This window comes from Geotrypetes seraphini, chromosome 2 (genome assembly GCF_902459505.1).
Source record: "Geotrypetes seraphini chromosome 2, aGeoSer1.1, whole genome shotgun sequence".
Lineage (NCBI taxonomy): Eukaryota > Metazoa > Chordata > Amphibia > Gymnophiona > Dermophiidae > Geotrypetes > Geotrypetes seraphini.
Window position 1 is genome coordinate 267,877,406 of NC_047085.1, and position 19,527 is coordinate 267,896,932.

General features: G+C 43.7%; 1 protein-coding gene across 2 annotated transcripts in view; it reads right to left on the reverse strand.

Annotated features, from left to right (window-relative positions):
• The window catches only part of LOC117353555 (polypeptide N-acetylgalactosaminyltransferase 4-like), a 244,923-nt gene extending 227,697 nt beyond the window's left edge, over positions 1 to 17,226 (reverse strand). Inside the window, exon 1 of one of the 2 annotated variants that reach the window (XM_033929612.1) lies at positions 16,948 to 17,226. The gene's annotated coding sequence lies outside the window, so the exon portion shown is untranslated. The remainder of the gene's footprint in view (positions 1 to 16,947) is intronic. The other variant, XM_033929611.1, reaches the window with a different exon arrangement.
• Between the last annotated feature and the right edge of the window lie 2,301 nt (positions 17,227 to 19,527).

The window sequence follows — 19,527 nt, forward strand, 5'->3', positions numbered from 1 at the left end:
GTACGTAAGGGTGGTCCTGGTCCTGGAGGAAATGTCAGAAAATTTGGGCCCCTGTATAGGAAAGTATGTCCCATAGAGCCAGAAGTTCGCTCCTGAACTTTTCACATTGGAGTGCTGGGGTGGGGGGAGGTGGGGGGGTTTGGGTTGGGTGAGTCTTCTGGGCGGGGGGGAGGGGTTTGGGTCTTTTAGGCCTCTGTGAAGGATTAACACGGAGGTCATTGCGTTGTCTGCTGTTGACTTTGTACTGTTGTTCTGTCTGGAGTGTATGTTTGTAGTATAAAAAATTTTCAATAAAAAATATTTAAAAAAAAAAAGCATCAGGATATCTTTCCCTGAGCTCATGTGCACCTGAATCCTACGTCCCATGGGATCTGCTGATATTACTTTAAATGCAGCTGAGCATTTTCTATTTACCAGGATAGCCACCTCAGCCTTCTTTCCTACAGCAGGAGCGAATAAGCAATATTTAACCCACCCCTCTTTCAGCTTTTTCGACTCAACAGCAGACAGGTGAGTTTCCTGTATAAAATAAATATCCGCTCCCTGCTGTTTCAAGAAGTTGAGTTTGCCTCCTTTTAATTGGATGGTTGAGCCCATTGACGTTCAAAGAAAATATTTTTAAAGCCATATTAGGTGTTTTAACCATGCTACTAAATATTTCACTATTTTCCCTGTAAACATATAATAAGATTCAAATTCCCCACACATCTAAGGACCCAATGTAAAACCCCTCCTCCTCCTACCCCAAACCCCTCCCATAAAGCATCTCTTAAACTTGGGTGCGCTCATGAAGGCAAGCGACCACCCTCCTCCCCCAGTCAATCTATATACTCTTCACATGGAATTCTTCTACATATGACATTCATTATTTACTAAAGTAATAATCTGATGACCATTCTGTAACCCCTTTATAAATTAAATAACTAGTCAATTCATAAAACAATTCCCTGTCTTGATATTAACCTAATATCATATTATATATACAATAGGTAGACATGTTAATAAATCCAATAGAATTGAAACTACAGTACAAATTACATATGCTGATAGATCCCTGGGAAATGTGGAGGGGCATAATCGAAAGTCCGTTTGCATCTAAGCCGCAAGTCATCCTAAGTAAAAAACAGCCTTGGACACATTTTCAAAAAATACGTCCAAAATTTTTTTGTTTCGAAAATCGTCTAATTATACGTCCTGCCGATCTGATCGTCCAAGCCGCTAAATCGTCCATCTTTATACCACATTTCCGCCCAACTTTTTGTCTAAGTCAAAAACGCCTAGAACAAGCCCTGTTGGACGTGGGAGGGGTCTGCAAAGTGATGGACTGAACACCCAGACATGCCACCTAAATAGTGGGGTACCTTACAGGGCACTGCTGTGAACTTCACAAAAAGGGTGCCATGGCTTCTCCTCACTACAGCTCCCTTATAGGTCACAGTGAGCCCCCCAAACCACCTCCAGAATCCCCTAGACCCACTTATCTACCACCCCAATAGCCCTTATGGTTGCAGGAGCCACTTATATGCCAGTAAAAAAGAGTTGTGGGGGTGTATAGGGCAGTGCACATCTTTCAATATCAATGCAGTGATTACAGGGGCTTATGGACATGTGTCCTCCTCTCTATGGGTCCCTAACCCACCCCCAAGATGACTTAATCTGCCTCTGTGCTGGACGACTAGGCTTTCCTATGCCAGGCGGCCAGCTGATGATGGTATGGAGGCTGAATTTGAAAGGCATGATTAATATTTTTATGGGGGGGTGAGGGGGGGTCGGGGATAACTGGAGTAGTGTGTGGGGGTCTATTTTATGTGTTTTCAGTGTTTATCTGGTGACTTTAGGTGGGTTTTTGTGACTTAGACCATGTTTTACATGGTCTAAGTCACAACGTCCAAGTTCTGTCGATCTTGGGCTGTATAACTTTCAGTCATACATGCTGTACGACTAAGTTTAAGCCGGCCCACGTTCTGCCCAACTTCCGCCCTCGACACTCCTCCCGAAATGCCCCATTTAGCTTTGGTCATTCAGCAGCACTATGAAGGCCTAGGTCGTTTAGAAATTTGTCCAAAACCCGTTTTTATTATCGGCATTTGGACGTATTTGGGAAATGTTCGTCCAAGTGCCAACTTAGGCTGGTTTTTGGACGTTTTTCTCTTTCGATTATGAGCCCCTTAGTCTTTTCAAAATTTATATTAATATCCTTCAGCCATTATCATATTAATGCAATGTCAAAGAAAATTCTTATTGTTAAAAAGTTATTTAATCGTTTCCCCAATCAAACTAAAATTCAAACATACCATCTTACCATTCTTACTCCGGATCATATTAATTTATTTGCCTTTCATACTTTCCAGTATACATAAACATATAATCTCAAAATACTCTGCATTCACACTTCAAAGCTAATCATATATTAATTAACCAGACATTAGGCTTCTCCCCCTAACCTATTAAGCTACCCAAATCCTATCCAGTGAATAAAGAGGATATAAAAATATCAGTTTATAACATAGTTAAATTAAATGATTTAACAAATCAACTTATACATAACTTACTCTATAAAGCAATTCATTAAAAAAAATATCCACCAACATCAGTGACATGCATAAGCCAATTCACTATATAATTATTTTTTTTCAGTTCAAACGTTTTTATTGGGTTTTAGAAGTTACAGAAAAGAGAACATGGAGAAAAAAGCATAATTCAGGGTGTACACCAATTCAAAATACTTACATGTAATGCAATTGAAAAGAGTAATAAAGAATAACACAGAAGTAGTACCATCAGGTAACAGTTTGCATATTCATAGTCAAGTGCCATGATAAAGGTAGATATTAAGCCAATAGACAGTAAACAGTTCCACATAGATCAATACAAAAAGTCATTCCCCTCAATAGTCAATGAGAGGCTTCCATATTGCAAAAAATCTAGACAGTGTATTTGTTCCTTCTGCATGTACACGTTCGAATTTGCCAGTTAGGCATAGGGCATTCAACCACATATGGAATTCAACTTTAGATAGATCCTTCCAACAATAGAGCACAGATTGAAGTGCTAAGGACATCATTATCATGAGTAAACGAGACACATCTTTATGAACAGGAGTTGAAAGAGCTTGTGCCATACCTATAATAATAGGGAATGATAAGTTGTCATTGAGCCCCAATACGTCACAAATGGTTGACCATACTTTTCCCCAGTAATCTTGTACAAGTGAGCAGGAGAAGAACAGGTGTTCCAATGTTCCAGTTACCTGATTACATGACGAGCAAAGAGAGGACTTGTTAGAGTCTATTCTGTTAGACAAGACAGGAGTCCACACTGCTCTATGGAACACAAAAAGATTGATTGTAATAGTGAGGCAGATCGAATGGACTGGAAAAAAGTCGACCACAGACCTGCCCAGTCTATGGCATCTGAAGGGAGATTGAGTTCCATGTTCCATTTCACTTCCAATTCCAATGGCTCAATGTAGGTGGCCTTCTGGAGGAGTTTGTACCACATAGAGGCTTTGGCGGTCTTCATGGGCAAAGAATGTAGCAGTAAATATAGACCAGGTTCGGAAGGTCTATGGAGAACATCAGGCAAAGTACGAGTTATGCAATGAGAGAGTTGAATCCATCTGAAATATTGGCATTTAGCCAGGCCACAAGAGTCCGAGAGATCTGTAAAGGAGATCCATTCCTCTTTATGCAGTAGATCGCGCACCAGCCAAATACTATTGTTTTGCCATTCACGCCATGTCAACCAGTTATCTGAAATTTTGAGCCTGTCATTCTTCCAAATAGGTATCAAGGAGGAATCAGCCCAACTAGATGAGAAAGTGGAGTCTATGGCATCCACAGCTGATTTATAGGCCAAAAATATTTTATCCTTCTTTTCTGATTTTGAAAGTGTAATACCAGCCAAGAATTTCAATCGCTGTTTCCTATATAATTCGTGCTCAAGTAGGAGCCAGGCAGGAGTACCACAACATGTATCATCATAGTGGGCTGTAGACCACTGTCGCAGGATAAAGGCATGATGGTATTGCAGAAAACAAGGGAAATTAACACCTCCCGCACAACGTGGTGCCTTTAGTTTAGTTAGTGCAATGCGGACTTGCTTATTCTTCTATAAGAATTTTGTGAGCAGAGAATCAACTTGTTTGTAGAAAGAAGAAGGCAAGTGAAAGGGTAACATGGATAATATGTAGTTGATTTGGGGAGTTAATGTCATCTTAATAGTTTCAAGCCTTCCCCACCACATTAGAGATAAAGGGGACCATCTGGAGATTGATGTCTTTATGATATTCAGTATATAGTCTACATTAAGTTGAACAGTGTCTTCAATGGTAGGACCGAATAGAACCCCTAGATATTTCAAGGAAGTAGGTATCCATCTCACTCCGTGGTTAGTTATTTCTGTTTCAGCCGCAGGACAATTAAGAGGCATCACCTCCGTTTTACATGTATTCAACTTGTACCCAGACACTACCGAATACAAATCAATAGCAGATAAAAGGTGAGGAAATGAAACTGGTGTGATGTACATCAGTATGTCGTCAGCATAAGCCAATAGCTTAATTTCTTGGTTGTTAAGATTAAAGCCAGAGATATTAGGATCATGTCTAATACGTAAAAGTAAGAGTTCCAGCGCAAGATTAAAAAGTAAAGGTGATAATGGGCAGCCCTGCCTGGTTCCCCTAGTAGGCCGAAAAAAAGAAGATAATGTTCCATTTATAAGTGTTCTAGTAGTGGGCGCAGAATAGAGAACTTTTTAGGAATGAAGGCATCTGAAAAACCATATCATTGTAATGCATAAAATAAAAAAAGGCCACTCTACACGGTCGAAGGCTTTCTCGGCGTCAAGCCCAACCGCTATCAGTTCCCGATCAAGGCCCTGTGCCCATGCAATGACATGGGAAAAAGTTTGGGTATTGTCATTGGAGAAGCGACCATTAATGAAGCCACATTGATCCGGAGAGATTAGCTTGATGACATGCTGTATACGGTTGGATAGCAGTTTAGCAAAAATTTTTGCGTCCACATTTATCAAAGATAACGGTCTATAGTTGGCAATATAGCGTGTGTCTTTGCCAGGTTTTGGTAAAACAATAATGGTGGCTTCAGTGAAAGAGCCAGTTACCTCCCCAGTTTCAATAAGATGTTCTATGAATGGCAGATAGAATGGCACTAGTACATCTTGAAATTCCCTATAGAACTCCACCGTCAGCCCATCCAGTCCCGGTGACTTTTTGAGTGCCATAGAATGTATAATCTTAGTTATCTCAGCAGATGTGATAGGCTCATTTAGAAAAGTGTTATCTGCTTCCTCCAATCTAGGGTGTGGGAGCTCATCCAAAAATGTCGGTAACAGGTGTGGCAAGCAGGGTTCAGAAGTGTATAATTTCCTGTAAAATTCCATGAATGCTTGGGATATGTCAGATGTTTCTGTGAGTTCTTCATCCGTTTCTGATTTGATGGAGGTAATATGGGATCTTTCCTCACATCTCTTAAGGAAGTTGGACAAGAGATGACCAAATTTGTTATTCTCTGCAAAGTAAGATGCAGATTGTTGAAATATCGCATGTGAAGCTTTATTACTCAAAATAGAATTGTAGCGGAAACGGGCTCGATTCAGGCGGAGCATTAAATTGATATCAGATGGAGTTTATTGATGTTGTATTTCAAGACATCTAATTTCCTCTTCCATGCGCTGTTGGTCTACCTTCAATTTTTTATGTTTATTAGCCATATGAGTGATGATGATTCCTCTAATAAACGCCTTGCAAGCGTCCCAACAACACGTCCAAGATGTCTGGTCAGGCGTGTTAAACAGGAAATACTCTTGGATCTGGGATCTAAGGAAATCACAAAAGGCTTTATCTTGATATAGGATGTTATTAAAGCACCATTGTCTTGGTATCATGGTAGGAGCCTTAGTTTTAATCCGTAAGGTGATGGCTGCATGATTCGAAACAGCTATCAACAGTATTTCCGTTTCCGTAACGGAGGGGCACAGGTTATCACTAATGAGAAAAAATCAATACGAGAATATGATGAGTGTTGCGGGGAGTAGAAGGTGTATGCCTTCTCATCAGTATGATTGTGTCTCCAGATATCAAGGAGCTTAGCATTAACAATAAGATCCTGTAATGCGTACCAAGATCTAGATTTTTTGTATATGCAGTTTGATTTTCTATCAATGACAAGATTTAAGACCATAGTAAAGTCACCAGCTACGATGAGTTTCGATTTAGCATCATCCAGCAATGGCTCAGAGATGGAATGGAAGAAATCTGGGCGATCAGTATTCGGTCCGTACAAATTGAACAGGCAATACCTCTCACCTGCATGCCTTATTGTAACTTTGACCCAGCGGCCATTTAGGTCACAGGAGGAAGACAAAATGGAGATAGAGTTAGTTTTCCTTATGAAAGTAATTACGCCACCTTTCCGATCAATGGCAGGAGAAAAAAAAGATGGTAAGGCCAATGACAGGTGAACCTTGGCTGAAGTGGCAGCGTCTAGGTGTGACTCCTGTAACATAATGACATCAGGCTGTTGGTTGTCTAAATAGTCCAAAATTTTCTTTAATTTGATTTTATTATTAAGACCTTTTGTATTCAGTGAAATAATTTTAAGTGACATTATAGTGGTAAAGAAGTCTCAGGTAAGTATGTGAATATGCTATTAGAAGAATATTAGAACATAACGTCTCACATTTTAAAGATCGCAACATCATATGAACATAGTTTATGCATTTCTCATATACAAATACCCCCTGAATTACAAAAAGTGACAATAAGGTCACAACATAGCAACAGTGTGAGTGCAGCTAAGGAAAACAGGACAGCAATGGGGATCCCTAAGCTCCCTCCTCAGTGAACGTGATACAACAGGCAAACAGATTAAACAGAATACAGAACTCATGAGATGGTCAGAGCAAACAACAAAGAACTTCAGAAGCATATTGCTAGGCATAGGCAGATCTTGTCAGCAATATATATGCTGATAAGCAGATAGCTACAAAAGGGTTGCTGCTGCCCCATAATCAGCAGATTAAGCTATCAAACCTGATTGATGGGAGTTGGAGATTGCTGTTCAATGAAGGTAGCCAGCTCATCCGGTTTAGTAAAATCTTTGGTTATGTTATTCAAAGTCACTCTCATACGTGCCGGGTATAGGAGGCCATACTTTGCATTCAAGGATTTTAGCTGTGGTCTGTATGAGAGGAGCTGTTTACGGCAGAAGGCAGTGGTTTTACTTAAATCTGGAACAAACAGTATGGTGGAACCCTCGTGCTTGATTGGGGCCCGGATCCTCGCTCGCTGCATGATGTCTAATACATGTTGGTATCGTAGTAGCTTGATCACGACGGGTCTAAGCTGACGATCTCCCGCTGCTTGGAAAGAAGGCACTCTGTGTGCCCTCTCAATTTCGATTTCTCTGTGGAAAGTTATATCAAGCAGTTGTGGAATCAGAGCTTCCAGTTGTTTAATAAGGTCGCAATCTCTTCCATTTTCAGGTAAGCCTAATATGCAGATGTTACAGTGCCGAGATCTGTCGTTGCTGTCTGCAAGTTCCCTTTCCAATAGGGAGATTCGACTCGTCTGCCTCCGTAGCTCAGATACCTGATTCGTGGCCGCATCCATTTTGTTTTCCAGCAATCCTACACGTGTCTGCAACTGTGCGAAATCCGCCGACATGCTGGTTATTTTGTCATTGATTTCATCTGTGCAGGCTTTCGTGTCGGTGGCTAGTTCTTTCAGCTCACGCAGCTCCGCTAAGATCTTTCGGCTAGAGTCATCAGTGGAAGAGGGAAGCGGCATCTTTGAAGGGCGTTAGCGACTAGCGCAGCAGGCGGTTGAACGCGCGGTATTCTGCACGTTAACTGCCTACCGCAGCTTTTGATAAAAGGAGCCCTTAATGTCTCCTGTTGTTGGAAATCTTTGTTGATGCTATAAATATGAAAAAATGAAATCAAAAATTTTATGTAAGAATAAGCTTTGTACATTAACATGGGGTCCAGAGACAAATTTTGTTAATACTGATTAATTGTATTATGCTTATATTTTTCCTGTTTTGATTGCACGTCCATGACGGGTGGGTGGGAGGGAGGGGGGGGGCGTTATGTATTGTGTACTATTTAGTAATTACAAGGGTGATTTATGATATTAATTTTCTGTATCATTTAAAGCTCTTTGTGCTTGTTCTCAAATTTGGGAGGGAGGGAGGGAGAAAACATATTGTAGTATTCTTTGATTGATTGTAAGTGATGTCTGAGATATTAATTGTATGTATAATTTAATGCACTTATAGAATTGTTATAGAATTGAAAAATAATAAAGATGTAAAGAAACATTTTTGCATGAGGTAAAATCTCTTATGCCAGCAACTGTTAATGTAATGGCCTTCAAGACTAGTATCTGAATATTTTTAATTTGAGTGTGATCTGTGCTGACTGCATCCCTAAAGTTGTGTATCATATTGCTGCTTCTCAGAGAGTGGATTCGTGCTTCAAAGGTCTGTTCTGTGTTTGCTATTTTTGCTGTTTGGAGTGTGGCTTTATGGGTTATAGTTTGATAAAGGCATTTCATATCAGTATTCTATAAAGACAAATGGGTACCATTGTCTGTTGCAGGTATCGTTGATAGGAGGATATTCACATTTACAGGTATATGCATAGGTTCATTTCATATCATAATATCCTTAATTTTGCTAAATCAGAACAGTAGGATAAGGCTTCCTGTTTTAAAGTTATGTCATGTACTAGCTAATGATTATGCTGACAGTGGGACTTATTGGTTTAAAACTTCTTGGCTTGGGTGTGTAGTTATAGTGAGGGTGATTGTCTACGATTGTAGTGGGTCATTTTTTGGGCCTCTCTCCCTTCCTTCTGTCTGTGCTTAGGTATAGTGACGTTGTTAATCCATGATGGTTGTCCAGCCATACTTCTACTATTGTAGGTATGATTTTTAAAGGTAAGTACAGACATATATGGTCCTGTTTGTCATATCTATGTTATAACTTTATAAATTCTAGTCTTCCAGGGATGTGCTGAGGGATAGGGATTTGCTGAAACCTGAGTGTTGTACAGCAGTTCAATCTTGGAGGTATTATATTCAAGGTAAGTACAGAGGTATAAGGATTTGTATTTCATATGTATGTACTAACTTCATAAAATTTACTATTGAAGCAGACTACAATCAATATACTACCATCAACAGACTACATTCAACAAACAACAGACATCTTCAGTGTTTTCCTGCCACGGATCGCACCCTTGCAGGCATGATGTCCTCCGCCATAGCGCTGAGCTCTATATATGTATGGCTTAACCTCACCTATTCTACCCTTGCAGGTTTCGTCTTTGCTGGAGGCGAACATGAAGTTCACATGCTTGTTATAACTCTTGCAGGTACTGGTTCAGGGTGAAAGGTCGAGTACCAGTCCTGAGGGTTTCATTGATATACTTCCAGTCTTACAGGTATGATGTTCTTTTGAATAGTGCTTTGTTATAAGGAATTGTATTTCAATTGTAAGTCAAAATAGAATAATATTATAAATTGTATGGTTTCAGGGGTTGTTCATTTAGAGTGAACTGCCATAGAGATGGAAGTAATAACTTCACAGTGTGGGAAAGATCACTGGGTTCATGAAGGACATCGTTATCGTCGTGACCGAGTTATGGCAGACGGTTTCTCCACGTCCTGGAGGTATGTGCGCCGTGACTGTGTAGGCAGAAGAAAAAGGCATATCGATGGATCTTCTGTCGAGATAACGGCGCATGTGCATTGTGACAAATCTAGCTCTCTTCCTAGCTTTGACACAGAATTAGGGAAGAAGAGCAGGAAACCCCGATGCAGGAGAACTGATCAGGTTGGCCCTGCGGATTTTGAAAGTGCTGGCTTCACTTGGACTAACCCAGGAGTTAAGAAACTACAGCTCCCAGAAGGCCAGTCTCAGCACAGGAAGTTGTCACTGAGGTAAGCTCAGCTGCAGAGAGATTTTTCTCCCTTCCCCCTCTTCAGGGCAGGGAGGGGCGAATTAGAGGGAGTTAAAACAGAGCAGCTGAGACAGAGAAAGGAGGAGGAGCCGAGGCTTCAGGGTGAGCTCGCAAGAGAACACTCTCCTCCTCAACTGAATCCTGAGGAGCTGAGCCACGACTGGGACATGGTGGACATAGGGGTTCAAAGAAGCTTTGGATAGGTACTTGGAAGACAAAGGGATTGAGGGGTACAGATAAGAGTAGAGGTAGATTATAGGGATGGGATTAGAGGTAAGTTATAAAATTAATCAGGGATCACTGTTCAGGCACTAGGCCTGATGGGCCGCCACGGGAGCGGACCGCTGAGCAAGATGGTCTGACTCAGCTGGGGCAACTTCTTATGTTCTTATGACATGTCAGGAATGCTTGAGACTGAAGCTGAGCGACAGCTACAAAGCTGGTGTATCTACTCTGCCTAGCGAGGGTTGTGAGGCAATGGACACAAACTGAGCAAAGGTGGGAAGTGAATGGCTTTTGTTTTGTTTTGCTTAAAAGTTTGAGTGAAAAGTGCTTGTATGCCAAACGCTGGGGGAACTTAGCCAAGCTAATCTTCAAAGCACTGCTATAATTGAACTGTGGAATTTGACTGTATCACTGAGCTTTTGTTTGTTCCCTCTCAGCCCAGCTGGAGGTTAATTAAGAGAGATAAGGGCTCAGCTAGAACGGCAAGCACAGGGGAGCTCCTTTCAGAGGAATTCCTGATCTACACTCTGAAACAGGGCTGCAACGGCAGCAGCTTTATGTTCTGTTTTTGTAACCTTTATTTTGCCTGAACTGCAGGAGTGTATCTGGTTTCTCCCTGCTGTGTTTTTTTTTCTGGTGAGGGAATGTTTGCTACGGCTATCCTTGACACACAAAAAGGCCGGTGAAGAGGACTATGATAAAAAGACTAGAGTCCAGCCTAAAGTGTTTATTGTGAGCTGGCATTTTGGGTTGTTTTTCTACAACTTGTATGGAAAATGCTGCAATGAATACCTGGACAAAGTAAACCAGGAGTATAAAAATAAAATATATCCTTATTTTTCTATCATTCCTGGAGGTGTGAGACTTTTCTTTTTTCCTTGCCTGGGTTTTCTGAGGACATTGAACTTATTGGTTTTACCTTAGGCCAGTGCCTAAGAAGGCCTGACGGATTCCCTTGTTAAAGGGTCCACGCTGGGAACAGTTAAAGTCATGTGGACCACAGCTCGCTGTAGTGATCAGGAGCTCATGGGTTGTGACAAAGTGGTATCAGGAGTGCGATCAGTGCCTCCTTCAGGCATAGAAAGTAGTGGCAAGTGGGGAAATTTTTTTTTTTGGTCTTGCACACCCCTGAAATTTTTTTTTTGTATTCTGCCAAGAGGTCAGTAGTGACTCCAGTGGACTGTAGATTGGACTAACATTTTCCTGTAAGCACTGCACTTCCAGAGCCAGCGGAGACCTACAGCGGGACAACGCAGAGGATACCGCCATGGCAAGTCGGAGGAGAGCGGCCCAGGAAAAGACAAGCACACAGCCAATACCAGGGGGACCGGAGGAGTCAAGCAGGGAGGACCGGTGGTCCAAGAAGAAGGGCGGTGCACCCTGAAAGAGCACGACGGCGCAGACTCACCAGTGCCCGGCTAAGCACGCCAGGCAAAGGGGCTGGTGAGGGAGGTATTGGGGAGCATAGACCTATGAAGGTATCGCACTTGGGTCTTGTTTTCTCTTTTACTTCTGTTACAGATCGAAGATGGATCCACAGGTGGTGGCGATATTGGCGGGCGAGCGGCAGCGCCAGAATGAGGAGCTGAGGAAGATCCTGGAGACCAGCCAGGAAAGGTGGAACGCTAACCAGGAAGCTATTCAGCGCCAGCATGGAGAACTGTTATCGGCTATGGGAGAACAAAGCAAGGTTTTGGCACAACTGGTTCAAGCTACAACCGGGAGTCCTGCTGTGGCTGCAGTTCCTGGGGTGATGCCAGCTCTACCTATGGTAGGACAAAATACCTTAAATGTGTTGAACTTGAGTAAGATCACTGCTGAGGATGCCCCAGATGACCTTGTAAGTTCCTTTGAGAGGATCGCAACTGCGGCAGGTTGGCCAGCAGAACAGTGGGCGGTACGCCTGTTACCTTGTTTAGCTGGAAAGTCTCTTGCAGCCTTTCAAACGATTGCACCAGAACAGGCCAATAATTATCCAGCCATTAAGGCGCACATTCTAGACTTTCTAGGATACACTAGAAAGCACTACAGTCATTCAGGTCAACCCAGTTACAGGACAGGGAAAGGCCTAAGGCTCTGTTGCAACGCCTTACCAAGTTGGCAGAGAGGTGGCTGCATCCGTTCTTAGGAGACCCTAGGGCTTTATTGACGGAAATTCTGAGGGAACAATTCCTGGAAGCCTTGCCTCAGAATTTGAAAAATTGGATTCGTAGGCAAGGTTGCCAGGAACTGAGCCAGTCATTGAACATAGCTGAGGCTTATCTTGATGCTCAGGGTCCTGTAGAGAAAGGAGGACCGGGACCAGCAAATAGACCTCAGTCTCATACGTATCAGGGCCCTGGACTTAATCCTAACCCCACCCCAAGTACATCAGGCACATGCACCAAAAAATCCTTTACTTATGCACCCATTTATTGTTTTAGGTGTGGGGGAAAAGGACACCAGCTGCGGGATTGTAAGGAAGAGGGGGGTTGCACAATAGCGTATGGCATGGAGAGAGGGAAAGAACTGGTAGAAGGAGAGTATTTTCTACCGATATCTGTAGGAGGCCAGGAGCTAGAAGCCCTACTTGATACGGGAGCTGATCAGTCTTTGATGGCTCGTCGATTCTGGGAGAAAGTTTTTCCCAAAGAAGGGAGAGGGCAGCCCCTTGGTTCCGTTAAAATTAGATGCATTCATGGGGACAGCAAACAGTATCCACTGAGACCTACCACTATTAGGTACAAAGAAAAAGTATACAATATCCTCCTTGCAGTAGTTCCTGAGGCACCTTTTGAGGTCATACTAGGCCGGGACTGGCAAGGGTTTGAGGAAGCCATGAGAGGGAGACAATGTCTAGTGAATACAAGGTCACAAGGACTTCGTAGTTCTGAGCCTGAGGCTAGTATAGGGAGGATATTTCCCTTTGCGGGGGAAGCCTTTAGAGAAGCGGAGCAAAGACAGAAACGTAAAACACGAGCCCAAAATAGGAGACAGCAGCAAGAAAGGGGTCGAGCCATGGCGCAGGCCGCTAGGGCCAAAGAGGTTCCCTGGTTGCCTAAGGGGGTGATGGAGACCTTTCCCAAGTTCAGGGCAGAGCAAAAAGCTGACCCTACCTTGGGTGAAGAATGGCAGCGAGCGAATGGCAGGCAGGAAGGCGATATTCAATGGATTGTAAAACAGGGACTGCTGTATAGACAGATTCCGGGCAACGCATTAGGGGAAAGAGAGCAACAATTAGTAGTACCCCAGGGGTTTAGAAAGCTTGTCCTTAGGATAGCCCACGATCATCCCCTATCAGGGCATAAAGGAGCAGAATCCACCTTTAGACAGGTAGGTTGTCGATTTTTTTGGCCAGGAGTATGGAAGGAAGTGACCGAATTTTGTCAATCCTGCCCTACGTGCCAAAAACTTTCATTGGCGAAACCAGCGAGAGCACCTCTTATACCTATACCAGTGATAAAGGAACCTCTGAGACGCTTGGCAATGGATATAGTGGGACCTTTAGAAAGAACTCCAAGGGGAAATAGTTTCATATTGGTAGTGATGGATGTAGCGACCCGATTTCCCTGGGCATTTCCATTGAAGAAGACTACATCTGCTAATATTATGAAGGAGTTACTGGGTCTATTCTGTTTAGTGGGGTTTCCCCAGGAAGTGCTGACTGATCAGGGGAGTAACTTCATGTCTTCAGAAATGAGACTTCCGCCTACCACCCTCAAGCCAACGGGATGGTGGAGCGATTCAATCAGACGTTCAAACAAATACTTAAAAAAGGTATAGAGGGGAAGCCAACAAATTGGGATTTGTTCGTACCTTTTGCTCTCTTCGTAGCTAGGGAAAAGGTACAGGATTCTTTAGGTATAAGCCCCTATGAGATGTTTGGTCGCCCACCTAGAGGGGTGTTGGATATGTTGAAGGATAAGTGGGACTTTCCAGAGGAGGCAGAGAGCAGTATTATTTCCTATTTAGCTCAACTTAAGGAGGGGTTACAGAGAGCCTTAGAGTTGGGGAAAGAAAATTTAGAATGGAGCCAGCAATGCCAAAAAACGTATTACGACAAAGACCAAGTCTTGCCAGTTACAGGTGGGAGATCAGGTACTGGTACTAGTCCCTACTGACCCACACAAATTCTTAGCCCAGTGGAAGGGTCCCTATACAATTACAGAGAAAATAGGGGAAGTAGATTATAGGGTCAAGGATGATAAAGGTCGTATACAGACATATCACATTAATTTATTGAAACCCTGGAGAGATTGGGAAACATTAACATTGCTGGCACAACGATGGCAGGAGGATGAGCTGGGTCCCCAGGTGGCGGAGTTTCATATGCAGGAGGAAGTTAATGTAGGGACGTCCCTTTCGCAGGAGCAAGTTCAGCAAGTACAAGAGTTGATACAACAGCTTGGTGATGTATTTTCCACTCTACCTGGGAAAACAGGGTTAGTGTCCCATGATATAGTAACCACGCCGGGGAAAGTAGTACGGGTACATCCGTATAGGCTGTCCGAAGAAACAAAAAGGCTTGTGGAGGATTTGGTACAGGAAATGTTGTCATTAGGGGTAATAGAACAATCCCAGAGTCCATGGTGTAGTCCAATTGTCATTGTCCCTAAGGCAGATGGGACACCCCGTTTCTGTATTGATGCCTTTCCGATGCCTAGGGTGGATGAGCTCTTGGACAGGTTGGGACAGACCCAGTTTCTGAACCGACCAGATGAACTGCACCCGGTGTATGAATACTGGGAAGACAATTACATCGGTAGATGGCGGCGAAATGACAGATGTGCCCCACCTTTTGCTATTTCTCAGTGGAAGGTTGGCACCATGCATTCCAATCTTCGGTTTCATGCCATCATCCAACCCTCTTTAAACTCCTTGAGCATATACAGCGCGAGCAAGATCACACAGAACAGCTGCTTGCTCAATTTCATGCTGGTAACCACGCAGCACCCAGCAGTAACAGCGTGTATGTGAGAGAGACTCAATAACTAACAGCGCTGCTGCCAACATACGGACAAAGACCTCTCTTTCAATATCTCAGAGGCATAGACATAATCTGGAACTTTAGAGTCTGATATTGAAGTTCAGGTTTTACTGTTCATATACTAGAATGGTGTTCACTCAGAAGAGGTCCATGTCCTCACTTGTTTGTGGCTCAGAAAGCCAGAGCCTGCTAACTGCTGTGCTCAGGATCCCTCCCCAGTTTCCTCCACTCCCTGTCCATTTGTACGATGTTCCTGTGCTTGCCCTTGATGGGGATTAATACTTTCTCATTTAACGAGAAGTACTCTGTTAAACAGAATACTTCTCTTTCCGTGAAATTGGGCTTTCGCCCTCATCCCTCATCGGCAGCCTATTCCTATATTTTATTAGAAAGTCATTGTCTTTTCCATTCAAACTGTTTGAAATGCTTTTTTCCATTGCTGAACATTTCAATGTTATTTTTCACTGTTCACTTCATGTTTAATTGTGTTCATTAATATTTACATTGTATTTAACTTTGTCCTGGGGGATCTGCTTTGTCCATTCTATATGTTCACTGGAATTGTATTTCCCTGTATACCATTATGCTTTGTTAAATGGCACAGTTAAACAGAAATAAATAAATTATTATACAACTAACTACGTCCATTTACCTGACGCTATAAGATCCTGCGCACTATTGTCTGGCGACGGGACAAAAGTGCGTGGGACAAACGCGCACCAACATAGTGTTCGCGCTGCCATGCCGTGTCTACAGCAAACTTAACTTTTCCCCTAAAAGATAGGCAAAAACTTTAAGTTTCTTCTATAATGGGGGGGTTACAACCCCCAAAATCACCCCAACTGCAGTACCAACACTATTAAGTAAATTGGGGGGTGGGGGGTCCCCCCACACCCCCTGTTGGAGCCCTTTAAAATTAGCTTTTAAGGCGGCGCGCGGAGTCTTACACTCGGTTGTCTGCTCCCAAATGTAGGTGCGCGTTTGTCCCCTATTGTCTTGCTAACACAATCACGCGCAAGATGTTGACGTAAGGATGTCATTTACATTATTGTCATACGCGACTGTGTTTTGCAAATGCATTTTTAATCACTATGGTCACGCAGCTTCTTAACTTGCGCTCAGTCGTCTTGCGCTCAGATGTCGTGCTCGTGCATTTTACTATGAACCATTCGCGCTCACTTGTCTACGCCCATTTGTCCCCGCGCGCATCTGACTATGAAACTATATTGTTGACCCATGACCCCTTAACCCATTGTCAGCTCTGCACCCAGCCCCTCTTGTTCTTTCTGTGAGACTGGGGGTGGGGTAATATGTTGGGGGGCCCTGTCCCTGAGCGCGCTCTGTTGTGTGTTATTTTTTTGGATCGCAAGCCCTGGTTACTTTTGCTAGAATAGGAGGTACCTATGTCAGTTTACTGAAACCCTCTTGCGTTGTTAACTAATTTGGACATTTCCGCAGTTGTTCCAGGAAGCTGTACTATAAATTCAGCCCTAAACAATTGTACATTTAATATGTTAAAAGTTATGTCCTGCAGTAGTATTGAGTCTCCTATGTCACCGCCAAACACTGTGTATATATTTATATGTTCACTCACACAAACGCACACTGCATGCCCGCGTTCCCCACGCACAAGTAGGTCGCCCTCAAAGCCGCGGTAGCGCTGGTTTAAGCCGAAGGTAAGAAGAAGACGTAAAGCCAAATCGCACGGCCGAAAGCCAGCACGCCTCGCGCTCTAGAAACCCTTCGTGGTCGGGCGCGAAATCACTTACATGGGACGGGGAGATGGGTCACATCCCGGAGCCGGCGACTTCCCACATTGCTTGGCCGGGAGGGAGGAGGACCGGGACCAGCACAGCGCCCCCCCCCCCCCCAGCCAGCCCTTAGGCCCTCTCCCCTCCCCTTCTCTTGGCTCCACCCGGCCGGGGTAAGGAAGAGCCCGCTCCGCCCGCCTAGATCCTTTCAGCAGGGGAGGAGTGGGGTAGCGCTAGCTGCGCCGTGGACCGGCCCAGTTTTCGTTTCGTTCCGGGCGGTGGTGTCACTCCTGGCATTCTTCTCGTTTCTTTTCTTTCTTTCTTTTTTTTTTTTTTGGGGGGGGGGGCAGAGGGACGTTACTACTATTTTGCCATTAATCAAAGGGGTCGAATTCAACATTCTCGGCGAGGTGATGCTTGAAGTCGCTCTGCCGCGCTGTAGCACCGAACAACAACAACGCGTCTTCTCTGATGTCTGATCCCCTTGTTGCCCCTCTCTCTCTCTCTTCTCCCTTACTTTGCCTGCTTTTCGCTACGTGTAAAGGCTGGTCAAACGGGTTTCACGGCCGCAGTCTAGATTGCGGAAGTTGGTTTTGCATATTTTCCAAGAACAGTATAAACCTGGCTTTAGGTGGCCTTTGGCCTTTCATTGCATACGGGACACAGAAAAATCGGGTGTGGGCAATTTATTTCATATAGTATAGTATTGTAAAGGGAGATTTGGATTTTGCTCAGGCCCAGTGCCCTAGCAGCTCTCAATTCGTTCTCAGGTTTTTAATCTGAAAGATCTTTCCCCCCCTCCCTCCCCCCCCACACACACATACAAAGTCAAAGAATGAGAGCAGTTTCCAAAAGACATTTACCCAGCTAAATGGGCTGTTTGAAAATTGTCCACCCTTTCTGCAGGATCTGAGTTTTATGTGCCTGTTAAAATCTAGTGTTTTGCTTTTTGCCTAGTGAAACAATGGTGAAAAGGAAACCGGGAACATTTAAGAGGAGAGCAAAGAATGCAGAATTTCACGGTCAATTTCTAAGCAACCTATGCAGGGAAAACACAATTTGACATTTCTGACGAAAACTGCACATTTTCTTCCCTCTAATCTGGCTACCTGCGCCTCTGATCCAATTCCCACCCATTTAATACTCAGTACCATCTCTCCTACCATCACTTTTCCATTTGCACATCCTCAATCTATCACTTTCTACTGCAACTGTCCCTGATGTCTTCAAACATTCCGTAATTACACCATTGCTAAAAAAAAACTTCACTGGACCCTATCTGCCTTACCAACTATTACCCCAGCTCCTTCCTCCCCTTCTTATCCAAGCTACTTGAATGTGCTGTTAACTGCCATTGCCTTGACTTTCTGTCATCCCTAGTTATACTTGACCCACTCCAATCAGGCTTTCACCCCCTGCAATCTACAGAAACTACCCTTGCTAAAGTCTCCAATGACCTGCTCTTGGCCAGATCCAAAGACCTTTATTCTATCCTCAATCTATCCACTGCTTTTGACACTGTAGACTACCACGTTCTTGACATCCTGTCTTCACATGATCTGTTCTTTCTTGGTTCTCTTCTTATCTCTCACATCGCATCTTTAGTGTATGCAGTGGTGGATCCTCCTCCACTGCTATCCCATTATCGGTCTGGGTACCCCAGGGTTCTATCTTGAGACTTCTTCTTTTCTCCATCTACAAAAGGGTGTTGAAAAGTTCTTAGCCCAACCAACTCCCTAAATTCTGAGCATTATTTTGCCACTATAGCTGAAAAGAGTGTTCTTTTATTTTGCAAAGTGCCAATTTGCTGAATTATAATGTAATGTTTTAACATTATTTCAGATCATTGATTGAACCAAGTCAACAAAAAGTGTGGAATTTCAAGCCGTCATGAAGTTCCTATTCCTACAGAAGAAAACTCCAAAGGAAATCCATAAATGTATGATGCAAACACTGAGTGACATGTCACACCTGTGCCCCAAAGAGCATGACAGGCAGTCAGGTAGTGACACGCTGCTTAACTCTAGCATGGTCCCCCTGGAACTAGGGGAGCCTTTCAGGATGGTTAGCCCTAGGCAACAACCTAGAATTGCTCTTTCACTGGTCTTTCATAGAACACTATTTAGTTAGAATGGCTGTAAGGAAAAAAATATAAGCTTTATTTGGACAAAGGTCTCAAAATCATCTAATGAAATAAAACCCTGAGGGGGGTCAAGATGGCGGCGATGTGAGGAGCTGTGAGAGACGCGTTAAGATCTCTCCACGTTTAGCTTTAGCTTTTGCCTGAATTATTTACCTCGTTTTCTTTATGCCTCCGAAGAGGAAAGGGGTGGTCAGGGGACCTTCCTCGCCGGCCCTGGCGTCTACCCCCCGGCAGCTAACAATGGAAAGCTTCTTTTCGGCTCCTCCGGCACCAGCAATATCCGGAGTAGAGAGCCCGGCGTTGGGCGGCGAAGAGAGAGAGTCGCTTGCCCTTTCGGGCATAGCAACATCGCTGTCTCCTCCGGTTTCCCACACTCCTCCGTGTCCAGCAACTGCCGGAACGATGTGGCGAGAGACACCCGATCCCGGAAGTGGAGGTGCGGGGTCTCCCGACGA